The sequence below is a fragment of the Podarcis gaigeae genome (assembly GCF_964106915.1).
Source record: "Podarcis gaigeae genome assembly, chromosome: 5".
Classification (NCBI taxonomy): Eukaryota; Metazoa; Chordata; class Lepidosauria; order Squamata; family Lacertidae; genus Podarcis; species Podarcis gaigeae.
The window spans coordinates 73334568-73355977 of NC_139681.1; the positions used below are offsets into that span (position 1 = coordinate 73334568).

The window sequence follows — 21410 nt, forward strand, 5'->3', positions numbered from 1 at the left end:
GAATACAGAATCCCAGAGGGGGCGGTACTGCTGTCGCTTCTTAATTTCCCTGGTCTCCCGGAGCATCAGTTGTACTACTTGAAAGAGGCAGAACAGGCTAGCTGTTAAGAATGGGGGCAGTAAAGATACTCTGTTTGCCCAAGGATTAATCTTTTTGATAAAGAAATGGAGAGAGGGAAGATCTAATGCAGGTGGAAGGCAGAGCTGCCTTCTCCCTACGGAGAGTGTCCTTCTACCAGTGCAGGTAGTCGGATGAAGTGCAGATGGTAAGTAGAAAAAGCCACTTATTGCTCCAGCAGTTATGAACTCCTGCCTAAATATTTCTAGGAAATAATGAGGAAGCTGAAGAGACAGTACAGGTTATGCCTGAAACAGCTGCTTTGGCATGTTTGAGCAAGGTGTAAATAGGTTTCTTAGAAACTTAAAACATTTTAATCTTGGCGTGGGTTTCTTTAAAAAAAAAAGGAAAAGGTTGTGCAAGGTCTATTTTCACTAGGAAACAAGAACATTATCAATGCAAAATATACCCAGTAGGGCCCAGCCTACTTCTGAGTAGTTATGCGTAGGATTGTGCTGTCTTGTCTTGCAGAAAAGAAACAGAAAAATAATAATAATAATAATAATGCATCTGGTTAAGTAGACTAACGTGAAAGCTATGTCATAAGCTTGTTCATCTTTATAGTGCCACAATAATAATAATAATAATAATAATAATAATTTATTATTTATACCCCGCCCATCTGGCTGGGCCTCCCCAGCCACTCTGGGCGGCTTCCATAAAAACCAAAAATACAGTAAAATATCACACGTTAAAAACTTCCCTGAACAGGGCTGCCTTAAGATGTCTTTTGAATGTCAGGTAGTTGTTTATCGCTTTGACATCTGCTGGAAGGGCGTTCCACAGGGCGGGCGCCACTACCGAGAAGGCCCTCTGCCTGGTTCCCTGTAGCTTTGCTTCTCGCAATGAGGGAACCGCCAGAAGGCCCTCGGCACTGGACCTCAGCGTCCCGGCAGAATGATGGGGGTCGAGACGCTCCTTCAGGTATACTGGACCGAGGCCGTTTAGGGCTTTAAAGGTCAGCACCAACACTTTGAATTGTGCTCAGAAACATACTGGGAGCCAATGTAGGTCGTCACACTGCTGGATTTGCACACAAGCTAAGTAAGCTATAGTTTAAGGTCTCAGATTATGAGGGGCCTTTAAATAGAAAAAAAATATTACAAGAAAAATATTGAAAGAGTTTTAAATTCAATGACATGTGCAGAGCACACAACCAGTGCATGGTGTATTGCTTCTCCAATTTGCTAAGTTATGTGTGGAATTGCTTGTTTATTCCAGTAATGTTAAAAGTTTTCACATATGCCAAGTATGAAGTCATAAGATATTTTTCATTTAAAGGTATTTTGTATGCAAATGGACATGTTTTAGTTAGGTTTTTAATTGTCAGTTGCATCTTTGCCCAGGTACCGGTATACATGCAAATATAAAAGTTTATTATTTCTATTTTCATTGTCCTTTCTGTTAGAATAATTCAAATTTTTGCAGCCTGATAAATGTGACAGTTTAGGACTTTTCTCAGCAATTATGTGGTGGTGGGAAATTATATTTTTCATTCAGCTCAAATCTTGTTTGTGTCTAATCTTTATTCATGGGCAATCACATAATTTATCCATGAATTCGTTGGCTGAACTGATCTTAAACCATAGCTGTTCCTTAGAGCAACCAAAGCCATTCCTAAGAGCAGTCTAGGGCTTCTTTCAGGGCTTTTAAAAAAGTTTTTTTTTGTTCATATGTCTGTTTTTAATCTTCCATTTCTTTCTGTAGTTCTATCTATGTGATAAGTCAGAAAACTGTGTCATGCTGAACCCACTTTAGAGCAGGGGTAAGCACAGACCACACCCAGCTTGCTAACCTACAGGAAGTGGTCCATCAGCCCTTCAGCTTTGCTTTCCAATCTGATCAGGAGCTAAAGTGCTCTGTCAACTCTTTAGAGTTTGCAATCAGCGGTTGCTTCTGTTCCTTCCAATAGTGTCATTTGTACATTTTAGAGTGGAGAAGGAGATTGCAGACTCACTAAGGTTAGACTTTACTAAGTGCTCTGCAGATAATAGGACAATACCTAAAGACTGCTGGGACAAGGAAGCAAATAAGGACTTATCCCCCAGTTTTTATAAAATCCATCAGTTACTCACACCTGTCTCCAGGAGAAACATATCAGTTTGTATAACAGCAAATCCTGATTTGAGGCAGTGTACTAAAGATGCCCATAGATTCCAGTTTTGGTGGCATTTTGTAGTGGACTCCATTTTGCAATAGATCTCCAAATTTACAGTGTGGTTTTTTCCCCCTTTAATACAAACTAATCCCATATTTCTTCTCTATAGTTGTCTGAATTTGTGTTATTCAGATTTGATTTTTGTAATGTCAAATTATCGCAAGATTCAGCTTTTATTTTTTCAAATCCCTGGTGGTGGCGGCATGTGTTTTTCCACACCATGTTACTGCTGTATTGCGCACATAGCAGTTCTGTTAATTTTAAAAAGGACCCGGTATTATGTACTGAAGTTCTCACCCTGGGCCAGCAGGGAGATACTGTAGATAGTTCAGGTCCATGTATGCAAATAAGGGATTGAAAGTGATGTTCAGTGATTGGATAGTTACAGAAAGTTGTTACAGTTACGTTGTAGTGGAGCTCTATATAAGCAGGCTGGCTGAACCCTTCAGTTCAGTTCTGTTCTGACCTGTGAATAAACAAGAGCTGTTTGGAGAATCACTGTGTCATCTGATATGTTCACCCACAACTTAACACCCGTAACTGAGTTGTCATCTTTACCAGAAGCATACCGTTCTTCAGGAAGTGCTCAGAGGCAGACATTGCAACTTCTTTTAATGTACTGAAGTTGATGCGAGTTGATATTTTTGCAAATCCACAGAAAAAGAGCAACTGGACTGAAGTTGACCTCAATATCATAAATAGAAAAGAAGAAGAAAAAGATCTAAAACTCTGATCCTGTGCGTACTTACTTGAGAGAATAATCTTTCAACAGAGAAGTTTGTAAAATAAATCACAGCAAGAAATCACAGCTAGAAATAAAAGGTTAAGATAAGATTCCAGGACAAACACAGCTCTCAATTCTAAACACGCAGAAGCAGATGATCCTACTTATTACTTGAAAGTAAATCCCACCGTGACTGAATCCAAATTAAGCATGCAGAGGATTGTAGTCATTGCCTGATTCTTTGCAGACAGTAATGCTGGCAGAAAAAGCCAAGTTAGGCCACAGGCTTTAAGCTGATGCTTTCTCCCTCTAAGGCAAAGGTTAAGGGCTAGGACAGGCAAGCTCAAGACACCAGAAATTCCTTATGTTCAGTATTGTCATAAAGTGGACTTTGCACTGCATTGAGGGCTTGCAGTCCCAGGCAGCGCACTACCAGCGACCCACAATCTTGCCCTTTGCCTCAGTCAGTGTTTGGTCTTGGTCTGGTGCTTATTAAGGTTCTGGGACATGTCCTCAATTCACAGGGCAGGCCAGCCATTCCAGAAACAATATAGGTTTACGTGCTGCTTCCAGCACTGCAGGCAGGGGTGCTTTAATTTCTGCTGTCTAGCCTGCCTTTGTGGGAGAGCTGGCTCTGCATATATTTTTGTCTCCAGGAACTCCCGGCAGTCTGGCTAGCAGAACTGCTGTCTTGCAAGTTGGGGCCTGCTATTGCCAAGATTATGTGCCCGATAGGAAACAGGAAATGTACATTCAGTGGAGGAGGTATTGGCTTCCACTATATTAAGCTTTCAAGGGGAGTAATCAGTAGTTACATCCCACTGACCTCCTCCAGTCATTTGCCCTCCATCCAATCATATGAAAGGTGGAGCAGGACCTCTGAAGTGGGGATCCTGGCTCTGCATCCACGGACTCTCAACCCTGCAAAGTAAGGGTTCAAGATTGTTCAGGGAAGCTATGCCCATACAGCCAGACTTCCTGCCTCAGACCTGCTTTATCCCATAGCTGTCAACCTTCCCCTTTTTTTTGCGGGAAATTCCCTTATTCCAGCGCTGTTTCCCGCTGCTTCCTGCTGCTATCCCTGATTGTTAGATATCCCGTAGACTCTCCCCGGGACAGGTGAGGCTGCTGTTCCCTTATTTTCTATTCTGAAAGTTGACAGCTATGCTTTATCCCCAGGGTGGCGTGGGTGGCAGGTACATTTATGCAGTCCCCTCACTTGCCTTCCCCTTACATCTCATAGAAGCACAAGCCCAGCCCTTGCAGCCTCATGAGGCCTGGGCCCTGTAGCTGAAGCCTCATCTATATGCATGCAACAGGTATGAGGTGTGCTATTTTGGACTGCAGCTGAGGTGTGCCATTTTGAATGCTCCACAGCAGGGGTAGGCAAACTAAGGCCCAGGGGCCGGATCTAGCCCAATCGCCTTCTAAATCCGGCCTGTGGACGATCCGGGAATCAGCATGTTTTTACATGAGTAGAATGTGTCCTTTTCTTTAAAATGCATCTCTGGGTTATTTGTGGAGCTTGCCTGGTGTTTTTACATGAGCAGAATGTGTGCTTTTATTTAAAATGTGTGCTTTTATTTCGAATGCATCTCTTTGTTATTTGTGGGGCATAGGAATTCATTCATTATTGTTTTTCAAAAAATAGTCCAGCCCACCACATGGTCTGAGGGACGGTGGACCGGCCCACAGCTGAAAAAGGTTGCTGACCCCTGCTTCGCAGTGTGTTGTTCTTGTGGTTGGTTGTGGTGTTTTTTTAAAGGCCTCCCTGCAAACAGAAAAGTAGTACACCAGGGAGAAAGATTCTAATCCCCACCTCTTTGCCTGTTTTGCTGTTTTTCTACTTTCAGGGAGTTTTGTAACATAATGCTGTATTATTTTACTGTTGTTAGCCGCTCTGAGCCCGGCTTCGGCTGGGCAGGGCGGGATATAAATAAATTAGTAGTAGTAGTAGTAGTAGTAGTAGTAGTAGTAGTAAGCATTCAAAAAGGAGATTGCCACCTGTAGTCTGTGGCGTGTGTGAATTGGGTCTGGTGACCACAGCTATATTTTCATCTTGAATCTAAGCAGATGCTCTTTGCAACCAAAATAAAGTGCATAACAAATGAACTTCTTTTTTTAAAAAAAGAATAGTATAAAGTGAGAAATATTGGGCATGTTAACCACCTTTTTAAACCACTTCAGCCTGGTTAGTGCTGTAATTTGCCTCGCAACAAGTTGCCCTCTGCTGCTCCCTAGTGGATGACAAAAATCAGGACCTGTTCTGTCAAAACATGTTGGTAGGTTTTTCTTTGAAAGAGGAGGGCTCAGCTAGGATGCAAATTCCACTTACGAATTAACATTCATAGAATTGTCGGGGATGGGGAATCCTTAGCATAAGCTGTTGCATCTTTCTGCCGTAATGAGAAAAATAATGGAACTTCTTATTCATTGCTACCTGTCGTATTACTAGTGGCTGTTCCTACAACAAAAGCTTGCTTCTCTTTTGACCAGGCAAGAGCTTGACAGATGTTGGGAGAAACTAATTGCATGGTGCTGAGACAATGCTCTTCAGTGCCCTCCAGCCTTTGACATTGATAGGTGGAAAGCTACTAATTGCTAATCTTACTCCTTATCAACGGGAACAGCAGGTTGCTGCAGAATTCATGAAAATTGCTTTGAACCGTGAAGGAGTAATTTCTTTAACTCCTTCAGACCAAGGGTAGGTTAAATGTAAAGAAGCTGGACGTATATACTGTAGGCCAAAACTATAATGTGAATAAGGGCTGTCTTCTTCAATGACCCTGAGCCTTTAAAAGCTTTTTGTGATGGGCAGAAATTCAATAGGGTGAGGATTCTCTCTCCCCACCTCCTAGCAGACACCCAATAATGAAAATGCAAACAGGATGAAAGTGTCGCCTGTTGAACTTCTGCCTTGTTTTCCTTTAATTCTGCTGGTAAAATCATAAGAGCACTGTTATAAAGGGGGGGGGGGAGAAGAAACTGGATAACTGAATACGGAACACATTTCAGATGTGGATTTAATAATAATAATAATAATAATAATAATAATAATAATAATAATAATAATTTTATTTATACCCTGCCCTCCCCAGCCAAGACTAGGCTCAGGGCGGCTAACACCAGGTATAAAAACAATTGATTGAAATACAACTTAAAAACAAGATTAAAATACAACATTTAAATGCAGCCTCATTTCAGTAGGAACTCAAATTCTTATTATTATTATTAATTGCCCTTCACCTGAAGATCATAGGGTGGTTTACAATATAAAAACACAAAAATACGTACCATAATAACAAACAAAAACAATAGTTCCCTCCCCCTCTGGTTCCCTCCCCCTCTGGTTTAATTAGCCAAAGGCCTAGGAGAAGAGGACTGTTTCTGCCTGATGCCTAAAGATATGGAAGGAAGGTGCCAGGGGAGCCACCCTGGGGAGAGCATTCCATAAGCAGGGAGTCACCACAGAAAAGTCCCATTCTTATGTTGTCACCCTGTGGACCTCTTGTGGGGGAGACACATGTAGAAGGACCTCAGATGGTGAGGTTTCATATAGGAAGAGGCGGTCCTTGAGGTATTGCAGCCCTGAGCCATTTAAGGACGCGGGTGGCGCTGTGGCTAAAACCTCAGTGCCTAGGACTTGCCGATCGTATGGTTGGCGGTTCGAATCTCCGCGGCGGGGTGAGCTCCCGTCGTTCGGTCCCAGCTCCTGCCCACCTAGCAGTTCGAAAGCACTCTTAAGTGCAAGTAGATAAATAGGTAAAGGTAAAGGTACCCCTGCCCGTACGGGCCAGTCTTGACAGACTCTGGGGTTGTGCGCCCATCTCACTTAAGAGGCCAGGGGCCAGCGCTGTCCGGAGACACTTCCGGGTCACGTGGCCAGCGTGACATCGCTGCTCTGGCGAGCCAGAGCCGCACACGGAAACGCCGTTTACCTTCCCGCTGGTAAGCGGTCCCTATTTATCTACTTGCACCCGGAGGTGCTTTCGAACTGCTAGGTTGGCAGGCGCTGGGACCGAGCAGCGGGAGCGCACCCCGCCGCAGGGATTCGAACCGCCGACCTTTCGATCGGCAAGTCCTAGGCACTGAGGCTTTAACCCACAGCGCCACCTGCGTCCCCAGAGTAGATAAATAGGTACCGCTTTATAGCAGGAAGGTAAACGGCGTTTCCGTGTGCTGCGCTGGTGCTGGCTCGCCAGCTGCAGCTTCGTCACGCTGGCCACGTGACCCGGAAGTGTCTTCGGACGGCGCCGGCTCACGGCCTCTAGAGCGAGATGAGCACGCAACCCTAGAGTCGGACACGACTGGCCCGTACGGGCAGGGGTACCTTTACCTTTACCTTTACTAGGTCAAAAGCGGCACATTGAATTGGGCCTGGAAACCAATTGGCAGCCAGTGCAGTTGGGCCAAGATCAGTGTCATATGCTCAAACTCTCTTGCCCCGGTTAGCAACCTGGCCACTGAATTCTGCACCACATGAAGTTTCCAAACTGTCTTCAGAGGCAGATCTCGGTCTTTAGAGGTTAGATTAGCATGTGGCAATGATATGACCTAGAGGGGACCAGAGCAGAGACGACAGAAGCTGATGGAAGACACTCCATGCCTCCAAGGCTGCCTGAACCTCAAGCAACAACAAAGGATCCAGAAATACAAAGGGGTTCACAGCTTGGGGGTACTTCTGAATGACTTTAGCCTCCCTCCACACCAGAGAATAAGGAGTGCGTGAAGATCTACATTATGAACAAGAGGGCAATGAAGGTTTACATTGGGATCTGCTGCCCCTGTGGATCCTGCTGCCTGAGGTCATCGCCTCACCTTGCCTAATGGATGAGCTGGCCCTGATTGTGAAATATGTATGCTTTTGGTAGTGCCTTCTTTTCTGACATAGGATCAAGAACATAAAACCCACTTAAATTCACAGGTAGGGAAAGACCATAAGCCAATGGTGGAAAATATGTAGAAAATCATGGGTTTAGTCTCCAGCAACTTGAGGGAGGGCTGGGAAAGATCCCTCACAGGAACCCTGGAGAGATACAGTGCACCAGCAGCTGGAAAAATCAGTGGTCTGGCTTAGTATATGGCAGTCTCTTATGTCCACAAAGCTCAGAAACTAAAGTAAGTCTCATGTTTTATTTTATGAACGCATCATCAACTTGCATTCAATTAATATTCCATGAACTTTGTGCATTTTGGGTTGAGATAGATGATGTAGGCATTGATCCAGGCAATAAATAGAAATTTAGAGAGTGGTCTTGCTAAGCAAATGCAAAATGGCTGGTGGAAGATGTGAGGAGGTTTTCTTTGGGGTTTTTGGTTTTATTTCCTCCCTCTAGTTTCGAAATTAATAATCTCAGAGTTAGTTTTCCTTCTTCTTTTTCTGCTAGGGCATTTCAGTAAGATGCAGCGGAACAAAAAGTAAGCAGTGTGAGCTAACACTGATCAGTGTAAACTATTTCAGATCAGTGTAAACTATTGCAATCAGCGAACTATTAAAACCACGATTTTAAAGATCGGGTTTAAACGGTTTTAAACTAGGATTAAAGGTCCATGAAAAGTCTGCATTTTGAAGATGTCATCATGCTTAGATGGATGCGGTACTGTAGCTTGAGAAGTCATAATCTTCAAATTTAGAATCTACTCTTGGGAGAGGGAGAACATGAAAAGGTAAGATATGGGATGTATGAAGTTGAATAAGTGATGTATTCCAACTCTTGGGTTTTATAAATTTGCTATGGTATAGAACTGTTTTCTAACCTCTTGTCATGACATTGCTTTCACTCAGTTTAATTTAGCATGATGAACACGCATACACTACTGGTTGTTGTTGTTGCTGTTGTTTTAATTTAATTGTGCTATTCTCAACACTTTCTAGAAGAGAAAAGAAAAAGATGTGCTATTTGGGTTAGTTAGTATACCCACCTCCTAGTTTCAGATTACATGCTATTCATCAGGGTAGTAGAGACTATTGCCAGACACCTCTCCATTTCTCACACAGACTATTGTTAATAAACCAGGGATGGGAAGAAGAGAATGCAGGATCTCTGGGTGATTTGTTGGAGATGGGCAAGCCAATCAGGATGAACATTCATTGTTGTATAACCTCCCTGCAAACCCATCGGAACAAATGCTCAATAAATACCAGTTTAAAAGATTCAGTTGTTCAGTGGAAACAGAAAGTATGGCCCTTTCTGAAAAATTAACTAAGGAAGTCAACTGACGAGCTTCATGGCTCAGAGATATTTTTCGTTTAAAATCCTCTTAAAAGTTAATCACATTTTAGGACAAATTTCTCCTCATAAACACATTTTTAATATACAGTTTTGACTAATGTACACATTTTTTGCAGCCCCCCCAATATATTCATTTTTAGGCAAACTTCGCCTAATATATGCCATTTTGTAAACAGGGTTTGGTTGGAGAATGGCACTGCAAAATTTGGATAAGTGCAAATTTCAAAGGATTAGTTCCTTCAGAAAGTGTGGACTAGAAAAAGTCAGCTTCAAATGCATCCTGAATAAAATTTCTCCATCCCTAGTGCTGAGTTAGGTTTTGAACACTGGTCTTCTAGACTCTACTCCAGCAATGTAACCAATGACACCACAGTGGCTCAAAACTCCAGTGCATATAGATTATAATCCTGTTCATGTAAATAATAATAATAATAATAATAATAATAATAATAATAATAATAATATTTGTACCCCGCCCATCTGGCTGGGTTTCCCCATCAGACTAAATAGCTGGAAATATATTGTTATAATACTGTTATAAATGTATCGCTTGTTTATTTCCAGGGCAAGAACTTCACTTGGCTATTATGAATGAGTCCACAACTGAAACTCAAGCAAACAAATCAGATTTAATACAAACACTAGTAGTTGTAAAAGGAGGCCTTTATTTGGCTAACTTCATATTCATAACTGCATTGAATATATTAATAATCAAGGCTGTGAGACAGAACTCTAAAATGGTGAAGGAAGTGAGATACTTCCTCCTATGCCATCATCTTCTCTGTTGCTCTTTATTCTGTTGCTCTGGCATGGTGTCCAACACGATACAAACATTTAAAGTGCAACAATTCTGGATCTGGATCACCTTTGGAGTACAAACAGCAGTTGCAGAAGCAGTGCTGGTAACGCTGGCTTTGATGGCAATTAACACTTGCTTAGCAGTTTGCTGGCCTTTGAGATACCTGGCCTTTGTACACTTGGTGAAACGCAAAGCTATAGCTTGTGTCTGGGTCGGAACAATCCTCAAATCTGCATGCTTGATCATTGTGGAACGTACAGAAGGAGATCCGAGGGACATATATGAAGCAGAGCTCTCCTGCCCAACTATCCTGGGTAGTGATTTTGCCAAAATAACCGGAAGTATTCTCATTTTGCTTCTTGCAGCTGTCATGGTAACTGCTTATTTTCTCCTGTGGAGAGAAGGGAAGCTCAGCGGTTATTTTAACTGTTCAAATAAAAAGGCCAGAAAAACAGTCATTATTCATGGTGTACAAATGAGCTTCCATATTCTTCCACCCTTAATCTTGACAGCCATCGGAAAAGGATCAGAACATGTTCTGATAAAATTTGGAGCTTTTGTTGTTTTCTTATTTGCACAGAGCTTCAGCCCTGTGGTTTATGGGCTGCGGAACAAAGAACTTCTGGACAAGATATGCATCAGACGAGGAAGAAATCAATACGGTAACTACTTGGTAAAGTACAACAATTACCCAACCCAACTTCAGATGGTAGAAGGTTCAGCAAATGGGTGGACCGTTTCTCAGTGTAGTGCAGGAGCACTTTCAAGTCAGCATTAGCCTTCATTAAACCATATCACACATCAAGGAATAATTCAACTCACACAACTGCATATACCAACCTATTATTTTTAAAACCAGATTTTCAGCCCCAAAGCTAGAAGCCTTGAGTGCTATATTTTTGCTTTAAAGTTTAAAGGGTAACTCGTGGAAAAGACACAGCACAAGAAGTAAAGGAAACCATGGAAAAGAGAGAGGGCAAGGCACTGCCAGACAGGCTACTAGAAATGGTACACTCTGGAATCTCTAGTACAGTCATACCTTGGAAGTCGAACGGAATCCAATTGGAAGCCACAGAAGCCCCATCGGACGTCCGGCTTCCAAAAGAACGTTCAAAAACCATAACACATACTGAGGTTTGTGGAAGGAGAGGATACAGGTAGAAGACACTTCCTCATCATAATCCCAATAGTTGCCCACCAGGGTAGTATTAATGTTGCTTTGTATCTCTTTCCCTTGGCAGCCTGTAACCCCACCTGAGCACTAACAGGTTTGAAAACCAGCATGTTCATGAAAATTTCAGCAGTTCAGCCAATGGCATAGGAACAAATTTCAAAAACATCAAGTCAGGTTTCTTGCAGCTAGGGAGCTTCCAAAGGATGCAGCCAGCACATACTACAGCTTCCGCCACCTTTTGACAGATTTTCTACATATGCTCTGTGCATTGGTTTGATATTTCATATATATTTATTAACCATGATAAACTATGAGAGTTATTCAGAAGCTTGCTTTGGTGCTAGTATGATTCAGATGTGTGAAACATTCTTAAAAATGTTTTAGGGCCTGGTTAAAAATGGAATGCAGCTAGTTTTGCCCCAGCCTGATGATCACTGACTTGTGATAATGCAGAAATAAGTTTTTTCATGGTAGCACTGGTGTTGTGAAATGCACTCAACGCTGAAATGCAACAGGTCCCTTCTTTACTGGCATTCTGCTCGCTTTTGAAGACTCACCTGTTTGCACAGGCAGTCCCTGATTTCTTCACCTCAGTCTCCTGTATTAATTGCAGCAATGTTTTAATCAGATTGTTCTATTGTGTGTTTTAATTAGAGATGTTTATATTTTGATAGGACTGTTTCACTGTGTATTTTAATCATGGGTTTTGATACCATAAAGTTTGTGCAACTGGTTTTTACACTTTGCGAGATCATTTTGCATTCTACAAGAGGGTTTCTCCTTCAAGGGCCAAAAACAGTAACTCAGAGCAGTCTTTCAGTGTGGCTGCCCCTCAATTACTTTCCAAAAACAATTTAAGACCTGTTTTTTCAACAAGCTTTTCCAGCTACACGAAAAAATATCTGTCTTAGATAATTTTGTACTGTTTCAAAGTCTATATTTAGTAGTTTTTAAACTACTTTTTGTTGTTTTTGTTGTATATTTGTAACTTGCCTTGAGACATATGAGAAAGGAAATAAATAAAATAACAATAATGGTAACAATGATAATATAGTCTGTTTCTTATTTAGCCCGCAGCCAAACAACCTAATGGTGCTCTCCTGAGGTTAAACTGCTACTTTGACCTCCTTGAAAAAGGGAGTGTATATAAATGTTGTTCTTAAAAAAAAAAATCTAGTGGGGCCATTATTTTTCCAGCTTGGGACAACTGATTCTGACACAGTTACCCAGGTATCATTGCCTCTATGTGACGCCATTCCCTCGCATAAAAATGTGACAATGCAAAGTCTGTCCACTGCTGCTGCTTGCCTTTGCACAGGCTTCCTCAACCTCAGCCTTCCAGATGTTTTGAGACTACAATTCCCAGCATCCCTGACCACTGGTCCTGCTAGCTAGAGATCATGGGAGTTGTAGGCCAAAAACATTTGGATGGCCGAGGCTGAGGAAGCCTGGGCTAGCAGACCTCCATTCTTGATAAACTTCATGACCTTATATCAAAGAAACCCATGACCTCATATCAAAGAAACTGTGCTTTTTACATGGTTGAAATATTCCAAGTCAATAAACTTGGAGCAATAATTTTTAAAAACTCTGCACATTCCTCTTGCGATGGGTGCTTGGTCCACGAACCATACCACTTCATGCGATTTCAATAATACAGTGGTACCTCGGGTTAAGAACTTAATTCATTCTGGAGGTCTGTTCTTAACCTGAAACTGTTCTTAACCTGAAGCACCACTTTAGCTAGTGGGGCCTCTAGCTGCTGCCACACCACCCCTGTGCGATTTCTGTTCTCATCCTGAAGCAAAGTTCTTAACCAGAGGTACTATTTCTGGGTTAGCAGAGTCTGTAACCTGAGGTACCACTGTATGCGTAAAAGCAAAGTTTGGCTAGGAACATGTCACGTTTCTTATGTAAATGTGAATATATAAAGCAGCCCCATATGGGGTCAGACTGTCCACCTACTTTGCTCTTGTCTACAGTGACTGGCAGCTGCTTTCCAGGGGTTCTGCAGTGTGGTGGGCCAGTGCTTGGGACGGGGCAGAATGGGGGAGCATTGAGGGCTGGGCTGCATAGGTGCACTAGTGAGGCCAATCCACCGCTGCTGCTTGCCCTTGCCACTAAAGTTAAAGGTAAAGGGACCCCTGAGTATTAGGTCCAGTCGTGACCGACTCTGGGGCTGCAGCACTCATCTCACTTTATTGGCCAAGGGAGCCGGCATACAGTTTCCGGGTCATGTGGCCAGCATGACTAAGCGCTTCTGGCGAACCAGAGCAGCGCATGGAGCGGTACCTATTTATCTACTTGCACTTTGATGTGCTTTTGAACTGCTAGGTTGGCAGGAGCAGGGACCGAGCAATGGGAGCACACTCCGTCACAGAGATTCGAACCACCGACCTTCTGATCGGCCCTTGCTACTACCCTACCCCAAACCACCACCCAAGTAGGCTGCAGTTATACCAGGGGCAGGACAGCAACTCCTCACTGCAATGGCTGCTCCTGGGTTTCGGACAGGAGTCTTTCTCCGTACCTGAAGATACCAGGAAATGAAACTTTTGACTTCCTGCATGCAAAGCTTGCTCTCTACCACTGAGCAATAGCATAACCTCCAATGTTCCTAGATGAAAACAGGGACATTTCTCACTCCCTCACAACTGAGCCTCCTCAACCCCCAACATTTTTGCCTCTCCTGTGCAGGGCCTTTCTGTAATTATGGCTCAGGAAAAAAGCAACAGTCTGCCCTGAGTGACACCAGCCATTATGTTTAATGTGTCACTTTGGGGGGGGGGTGGAATCGCTTATGTGTTCATTTCCTAGGCCTCAGCCTCTGACACTAGGATGACTCAGCAGAGCTTTGCAGGGCCTTTGGTATCTATGAGGCGCCACCTCAGAGAATTATGTTAGCTGTGATTGCAACTGGAGCAGAGAAGAAAGAAAGAGATAGCATGGGAACAGGTGGAAATTAGATTGACGAGGGAAAGTAATGAAGGCCGGCGCAGATTAGAGTGAAATTATGCTTTACGTCTGACACGTTTGTCAGGGAGCAACAGCAGCTGTAATAAACATGAGGCGTTTAGCCATTGTTCTGATAGCAGTTTAGAAATAAAAGCAGGATGCATAAACCGGAGAGACGGAACTGTTGTCTGGAAAAGTTTATTATGACTCTCTGCAAAAAGGAAGCAAAGTAAAGCCACTCCTTGATTGTAGTAAGGAAGGACAAGGTTTTACATCCAAGAATTACATCCAAGAGATGTCATGATATTCAGACACAGCAGCGTTTTCCAGTTTTCCTGCACTCGGGATTATTTCTACATCAGGTAGTGTGCTGAAGAACACCTTGCAACTGACAAGGCATTTGATAAATTTCACAACTTGTTTTATGCACATTGCAGACCCTCCAAGTGCCCCTATTTTCCCAGGACGTCTCTGATTTAGAGAAGTCTTATCGGTTTCTGATTTAATCCCGGAATGTCCCACTTTTCCTTAGGATGTCCTATTTTCATTGGAGGGTATGGAGTTATCTGACCCCTGAGCTGTCTGAAGGGAATCCTGTATAAAGAAGTTTTGTTAATGTTTTATTATGTTTTTAGATATGTTGGAAGCTGCCTAGAGTGGCTGGGGAAAGCCAGTAAGATGTGTGGGATATAAATAGTAAAATTATCATTATGGAACAGAACGTCTCTATTTTCATCAGATAAATGTTGGAGGGTATGACATTGAACCAAAATGTGATACGCGCTTTAAGAAAATAAGATGCACCTTGTAGCATAATAATAACGAATAAAATAAATAAATCCCAGAAGATCTCAGTGACCAGTTCATCTTCTCTGAACAAGCTTTTCATTTTAGAATTTCACTGACAAACCCACAAAAGAACAAGGTCAAAAGAATAGTGACAGCATTATCCTCCATACCTGTGCATTAAGTATATATCCTCTGCTAAGATCCACACCTTTTATGTAATTACACATGACTTGTGAAGTGTAGTATCTACCTTGCCTGCTCGGCCTCATTTAGTGGCTACTGCAGCTTTTAATGAGTGAATGTAGGTAAACGGTTAATACAGAATTTGTTGCAACACATACAAAAACCATCCTCTACTCCTCCAATTTGCCCAATTTAAAATAAAGAAAAAAGAAACACAAAACAATTGAGTAAAAAAAATGAGATATATATTATAGAGACTCTCTGTTGCTTGCTCTCCCTTTCTCTGCCTCTCTCTGTCACAGACCAAATAAACAATAAGCTCCTCACAGGAAGAAACACTCCAGAGTTGCTTCTCTGGCCTTCAGGGTAACGCCTGCTGAACAGCAGTCTGAAGAGTGATAAGGCAGAGTGACCCCACCTGCAGCAGATCAGTCTTCACAAGAGGAGAAGGCACTGATGAGAACCAGCTGACTCTGGCCTTCTTAAACAGAGCTCTCAGCAGCAGTCAGATGCTGGAAATGTCTTGTTCTTGGCCCCACTTTGCTACTTCCTGCTGGACCCGTGACTCTACGTCATCTGGACTGGACCCTTAATTCTGTGACCATCCGGATTCCCTGACCTCTGGGCTGTCGGACTTCACATATGGATTCTCCTCTCAGGCAAAGGTTCCTCAGAGTAATGCGTTGAGAGAAAATGTTATGAAAATGATATACAGATGGTATATGACCCCAGTCAAACTTGCAAAAATATACCACTTGTCTGATAACAAATGTTGGAAGTGTAAGGAAAATGAAGGAACATTCTTTCACCTCTGGTGGACCTGCCCTAGAGTGAAGGCTTTCTGGGAAATGATATATAATGAGCTGAAAAAGGTATTTAAGTATACCTTCCCTAAGAAACCAGAGGCCTTCCTTTTGGGTATTGTCGGCCAGAAGGTGTTAAAGAAGGACCGAACATTTTTTATGTACGCAACAACAGCAGCAAGGATACTTATCGCTAAGTATTGGAAAACCCAAGATCTACCCACGCTGGAAAAATGGCAGATGCAACTGACAGACTATATGGAACTGGCTGAAATGACGGGCAGAATCCGAGACCTGGGAGAAGAGACGTTGGAAGAATACTGGAAGAAATTCAAGATCTATCTACAAAAATATTGTAAATTATATGAATGTTAAGGAGGATGCTAGAATGTAAACAATTGGGCACCACTGAGATAGAGGAAGTGATATATGAAGATAAGTTAAATTTAAGAAAAGACAAATTTTTGGAAAATTTTTAAGTTATATTTAATTCTTTTAGATTTGAATAAAGGATATTAAAAATTAGAGATATAATATTGGAAAATTAGATAATAAGAATCGAAATAAGGGGATAAATTTGCTGGAAAAACCTTCTTGGCTAGGAACGCAGGAGCGGGAGATGTGAGGGAGTCCAAAGAAGTTAAGAAGATTATGTTAAAAGATATGTTATATGGTATTGTTTATTGGAATTGTAATTAAATTAAAAAATTGCTAATAAATATATTATATATAAAAAAAAGGTTCCTCAGAGACTCCTAGCTCCTGATTCTCAGCAACAGAACTTGGGCGGGCTACGACAAATGGCTCTGAGCACCCTCGGAACCAATATATGGTTCTGATATAAGCTAACTGTGTTGTTTTGTTTTATACAGTGGTACCTCAGGTTACATACGCTTCAGGTTACAGACTCCGCTAACTCAGAAATAGTACCTCTGGTTAAGAACTTTGCTTCAGGATGAGAACAGAAATTGTGCTCCGGCGGTGCGGCAGCAGCGGGAGGCCCCATTAGCTAAAGTGGTGCTTCAGGTTAAGAAGAGTTTCAGGTTAAGAATGGACCTCTGGAATGAATTAAGTACTTAACCCAAGGTACCACTGTGCTGGCCTTCTGATTCCAAACAAAATTATATTTCAGAAAGGCAGAACCCTTCAGAACACAAGCCTGCAAATTTAGGAGCTGCTTCTTTTCTTCCCAGTCACCAAGATCCACCAACTGGTTGCAACCAGTTTATGGTGAACATCATATTTGCTCTGAGACTTCTTAAAAGAGGCAACAAACTATTCCCATAGCTGGGCTGCCACACAGAGCTGCTTTCAAAGCATCCAAGTCTCCTCCCATATCTGCTACAGCAGCTGTAGGCCTCCTAGCAAGTGAGGGAGGAAGATCTCTACTACTAGGGCTGATTTTTGGGCAGCCCCATCAGTTCCAGTACATGGCTTTTCAGCTCAGAGGCACATGGGAGGGAAGCCCTTTGCCACAGCTATGCTTTTGGATTAGGATTGGCTGGGTGGCACTGAGAGATGATTGGCCAGAGACCAGGAGATTGACAGAATGCTTCGGTAAGTTCAAGGACGTATAAAATAGGTGTGAGGCAGCAAAGAGTGTGTGCCTTTGAGATTCTGATCATCAAGAAATGCCTGTCATTCTGAAAATCGCATATATACTGTAGTGCAAAAAGAGTTCACTTCTCAGTAAAATCCTGTTGCAAATTTTTGTGGTTTCAGGGCTAGCACCATGTTTGAGCAGTGCAGGGATCCTGGAAACTGGCCAAAAATCCTTGAGGCTGAAAAATATCTGCTGTGCAGGTTTTCTTTCTGTAATACAGGCTGCTGACGCACAACAACAGCTGACACATTTCACTAGTGAAACGCACCTGGCAAACTCAAATAGTAAGGAAGCCAAGCAGAAGTTTTAAAAGTGCAAATTCAAATTATAATAGCCCTAAGCATAAAACAAGCGACGCGGGTGGCGCTGTGGGTTAAACCACAGAGCCTAGGACTTTCTGATCAGAAGGTCATGGTTCAAATCCCCACGATGAGGTGAGCTCCCGTTGCTCGGTCCCTGCTCCTGCCAACCTAGCAGTTCGAAAGAACGTCAAAGTGCAAGTAGATAAATAGGTACCGCTCTGGCGGGAAGGTAAACGGTGTTTCCGTGCACTGCTCTGGTTCGCCGGAAGCGGCTTAGTCATGCTGGCCACATGACCCGGAAGCTGTACGCTGGCTCCCTCGGCCAATAAAGTGAGATGAGCGCCGCAACCCCAGAGTCGGTCAAGACTGGACCTAATAGTCAGGGGTCCCTTTACCTTTAAGCATAAAACAGTACAGTATCCCTGTACAAATGGGGTTGGCCAGGGCAGTGGGAAAGGAATAAGAGAATTGGGTGGTTGCACATGCACAGAGAACAGTGCCCAGAGGAACCTCTAGAGAGAAGGTTTGTGGGTGTCGTATCTGGGAAACATGGTAGGTTTGCCTGAAGCAATTTGTTGCCATCCTATTGACTAGACTGAGCAATTCTGAACAGGTTAGTGTTGATATCATTATGAGAATCCACCTAATATGGAGCTTTTAAATAAAGGAGGACAAGCACAGGGAAATTTTAATTAAAGGGTACGAAAGCTGAATAGGTGTGGTACAACCAAACACCCGCAAGCTGGTGTGACGCCAGTGCTTTGTTGTGTACAAACAGGGATAGAGCAGCTCAAATACCTCAAATGGCCCCGACAACCAGCCTCCCTCCTATTCACTCATCTTCCTATTTCTTTCTTTCTTATCATTTTCTCTCTCCCTGCCTTGCCCACATTCTTCCCTTAGAAGAGCTAAATGGTCATTTGTAAACATGGTGGGTTAGAGATAAAGGGTGAGTTGGGCATTAGGTGGACCCACTAATACATTAATAGGATGCCTTTTCTGACTTCTCTTTGTATTTCAAAAACTAATGAAATACAATTCAAAGCAAAACAATGCATTATACACCTGCAAACTCTTCCATGTTAGGATGTACCTACTCTGAAGGCTGACCCCGTTCCCTAGGTATCTTCTCTTTCTTAATTTTATACTCCACCTTTCCTTCCAAAGGAACCCAGGCTAGCAAAAAACAAACAATAAATCTATGAAATAGCTGTACTGAAAAAGGCTTGTTGGAAGAGGAAGGTCGTCAGCAGGTGCCAAAGGAAAACAGAGATGGGGGTTTGTCTAATATTTAAGAGAACGGGGTTCCAAAGGGTTAGATGCTGAAATATACTCGAAGTCCTGTAGTGATTTCATGCTCTTTATTGCAGCTTGTAAAACAGTAATTGAATTGCCCCCCAAAACTCGGGCTATTATATACATTATTTACAAAGTGAGTCCCGTCTGATTGGCTGATTCTGCTTCCTTCCTGGAGCCTGATTGGTCTTTTCCTGCAGGCCAATCAGTTGTTGCATTCTAGGATCCTACTTGCCTATTGTTCTAGGATCTAAGCTTAGTACATAACAGATGCCATGACAATAAAGGCCCAATTCCTATATGGTGTAGAACCGACCTCCTGAGAAGATGTTATCTGCAGGAGGCCCTCACCTGCAGGGCGCACTGATGGACTGGCTATAGAAAAGGTGAGACAGTCTTTCTGGTGAGATGGTCTTTCGGCCGTCTAGATCTACCTTTCCCTCATGCATTAAAACGGGGGTGGGGAACTTTTTTCAGCCTGAAGGGCACATTCCCTTGTGGAGAACCTTCTGGTGACCACGTGCTTGTGGTGGGAGGGGCCACAGCCAAAAGTGGCTGGAGCAATGGCTGTAATGCTTATCTTTCTACAGTCAGCTACATTCCAACCATGCAGAAATAAGGTTTCTATATGCTTTCACATCTATATCTTCAGCAAGAGCCATTCACGGTCCAATGGCATATTCCAAACAGATAAAGACACTGGAGGGCTGCGTTTGGCCTCTGGGCGTGAGGTTTGCCACATGTATATTCAAAGCGAGATCATCTGGACAGGTCTGTTAGCAGTTCCCCATGTTACAGAGGCCCAACTGGCCTCTGCTAGAAGGACAGATGCACACCCTACAATGAAAGCACACACTTGCACCCCAAAAGTTTCCTCTCTTAGTACTACAATTCCCAGCATCCCTGACAAACTGTACATCCCAGGATGCTTTGAGGCAAGTAATGTGCTTTGAATGGATGTGCTTTGGTCCTGTGCTATGGAACACTCTTCCAGCAGGGATTTGGTAGGCATTGTATTGAACCAGAAGCTCTGCAAACACCATCTTGGTAGTCAAAATAACCCCACCATTAATTGATAGTTATAACTTTGAGCTCATATATGTTTAGCTTATATCAAAGCAAATGAATATAATTGGCTTGCTTTGATGTCATCCTTATCTGTGGGCTTGGGGCGCTGGGCTCTAAGCCCAGAAAGGGGAATTATCTGTAAGATATTTGCAACCACACGCAGGAGGGAGGAGAGAACACGGAACGATGGTGTGCAAGCCCTTATATAGACTTTTGAAATTGCCCACCCTGTAGCCCACCCCACAAGACATCATACATACATCACAAAAGGAGGCGGTCTACAGCAGAAATCCTGTCTGCCAGGATACCTCATAATGGTCACTGATTGATTTGCCTGGGCAGCTTGGCCATTCTTTTATGATGGTAAATACTTCAGTTCCTGAATCCAGGTCACAGGCTCACCCTATTCATACACACAAATATTCTCTTTAAGACAGGATTTGTAAGCAAAAAGACAATGGGAAGGCTTTCCCCATTCCCCCCCCCCTTACTGCGGAGGAATATTTGGGGTTACTGGGAGAGTCAGAATGGCTTCAGGATTGCTCTCCTGTACTATTTCAGACACGTTTATATAGTTATGTATTTGTTTGCCTTGTACATTTATGAACATTTATTTTATATTTGAGACCTTAGAATTCTTAGAACACTGTGGAATGGAGCATAAGAGGTCGGGCGGGGGGGGGGGAGCGCTGAATTTTAGCATCACACAGGGTGGCACTGAGTTTTGAGAGCCCAAAGTCCGCCACTGCTGTGGCAACACAGCGGTGGGATGCCCTATCAGCTGGTACCATTAGGCAGTTTCAAAGCTCCTGTAGTTCTGGGATCTCAAGCAATAAGGCCGTCAGGCTTCCATGGCCCCTGGACACAGCCCACAGCAATCCACACTGTTCTATAATGTTGAGGGCCAAGGAGGCATGAGGGGTAAGCTGGCATACTTACTCATATGTAAATCCACAGCTGAAATGGCCCCAGCTTGTCATTCACACTACTTCACGTGCCAAAGCAATCTTGCAGCAAGTCCTCATGTTTCCCCTCTGCTCCCAGAGTGTGTTTTCCATGCGTGAGATTTATCTGAGGAAGTGAAACACTTGCAGTGAACGGTGTGTGTTATGTAGCCAGCTGATGTTCCTAAAATGAACAACATTCATAAAATGAAGACGGAATTGGGGGGGGAATTATGGGCAAGATTCCGGAGCGACTATTTC

The 21410-nt window shown here is 43.0% G+C and overlaps 1 protein-coding gene and 2 long non-coding RNA genes across 6 annotated transcripts in view; 2 read left to right on the forward strand and 1 right to left on the reverse strand.

Annotated features, from left to right (window-relative positions):
- Positions 1-8454: 8454 nt before the first annotated feature.
- Positions 8455-12246, forward strand: LOC310844709. Its single transcript, XR_014564267.1, has 2 exons — positions 8455-8667; positions 9798-12246. It is a non-coding gene; the product is annotated as an uncharacterized lncRNA (long non-coding RNA).
- LOC310844712 lies at positions 9879-21334 on the reverse strand. Of its 2 annotated transcripts, none has more exons than XR_014564270.1 (2): positions 21145-21334; positions 9879-10423 (listed from the first exon to the last, which is right to left on the reverse strand). It is a non-coding gene; the product is annotated as an uncharacterized lncRNA (long non-coding RNA). The 2 variants fall into 2 exon arrangements; XR_014564271.1 differs by lacking the exon at positions 21145-21334 and adding an exon at positions 19489-20180.
- The window catches only part of ZBTB38 (zinc finger and BTB domain containing 38), a 33660-nt gene continuing 31755 nt past the window's right edge, over positions 19506-21410 (forward strand). Inside the window, exon 1 of one of the 3 annotated variants that reach the window (XM_083739035.1) lies at positions 19506-19523. The gene's annotated coding sequence lies outside the window, so the exon portion shown is untranslated. Of the gene's footprint in view, positions 19524-20492; positions 20569-20664; positions 20785-21410 lie in introns of those variants that run through there. The other 2 variants (XM_083739032.1, XM_083739034.1) reach the window with 2 other exon arrangements.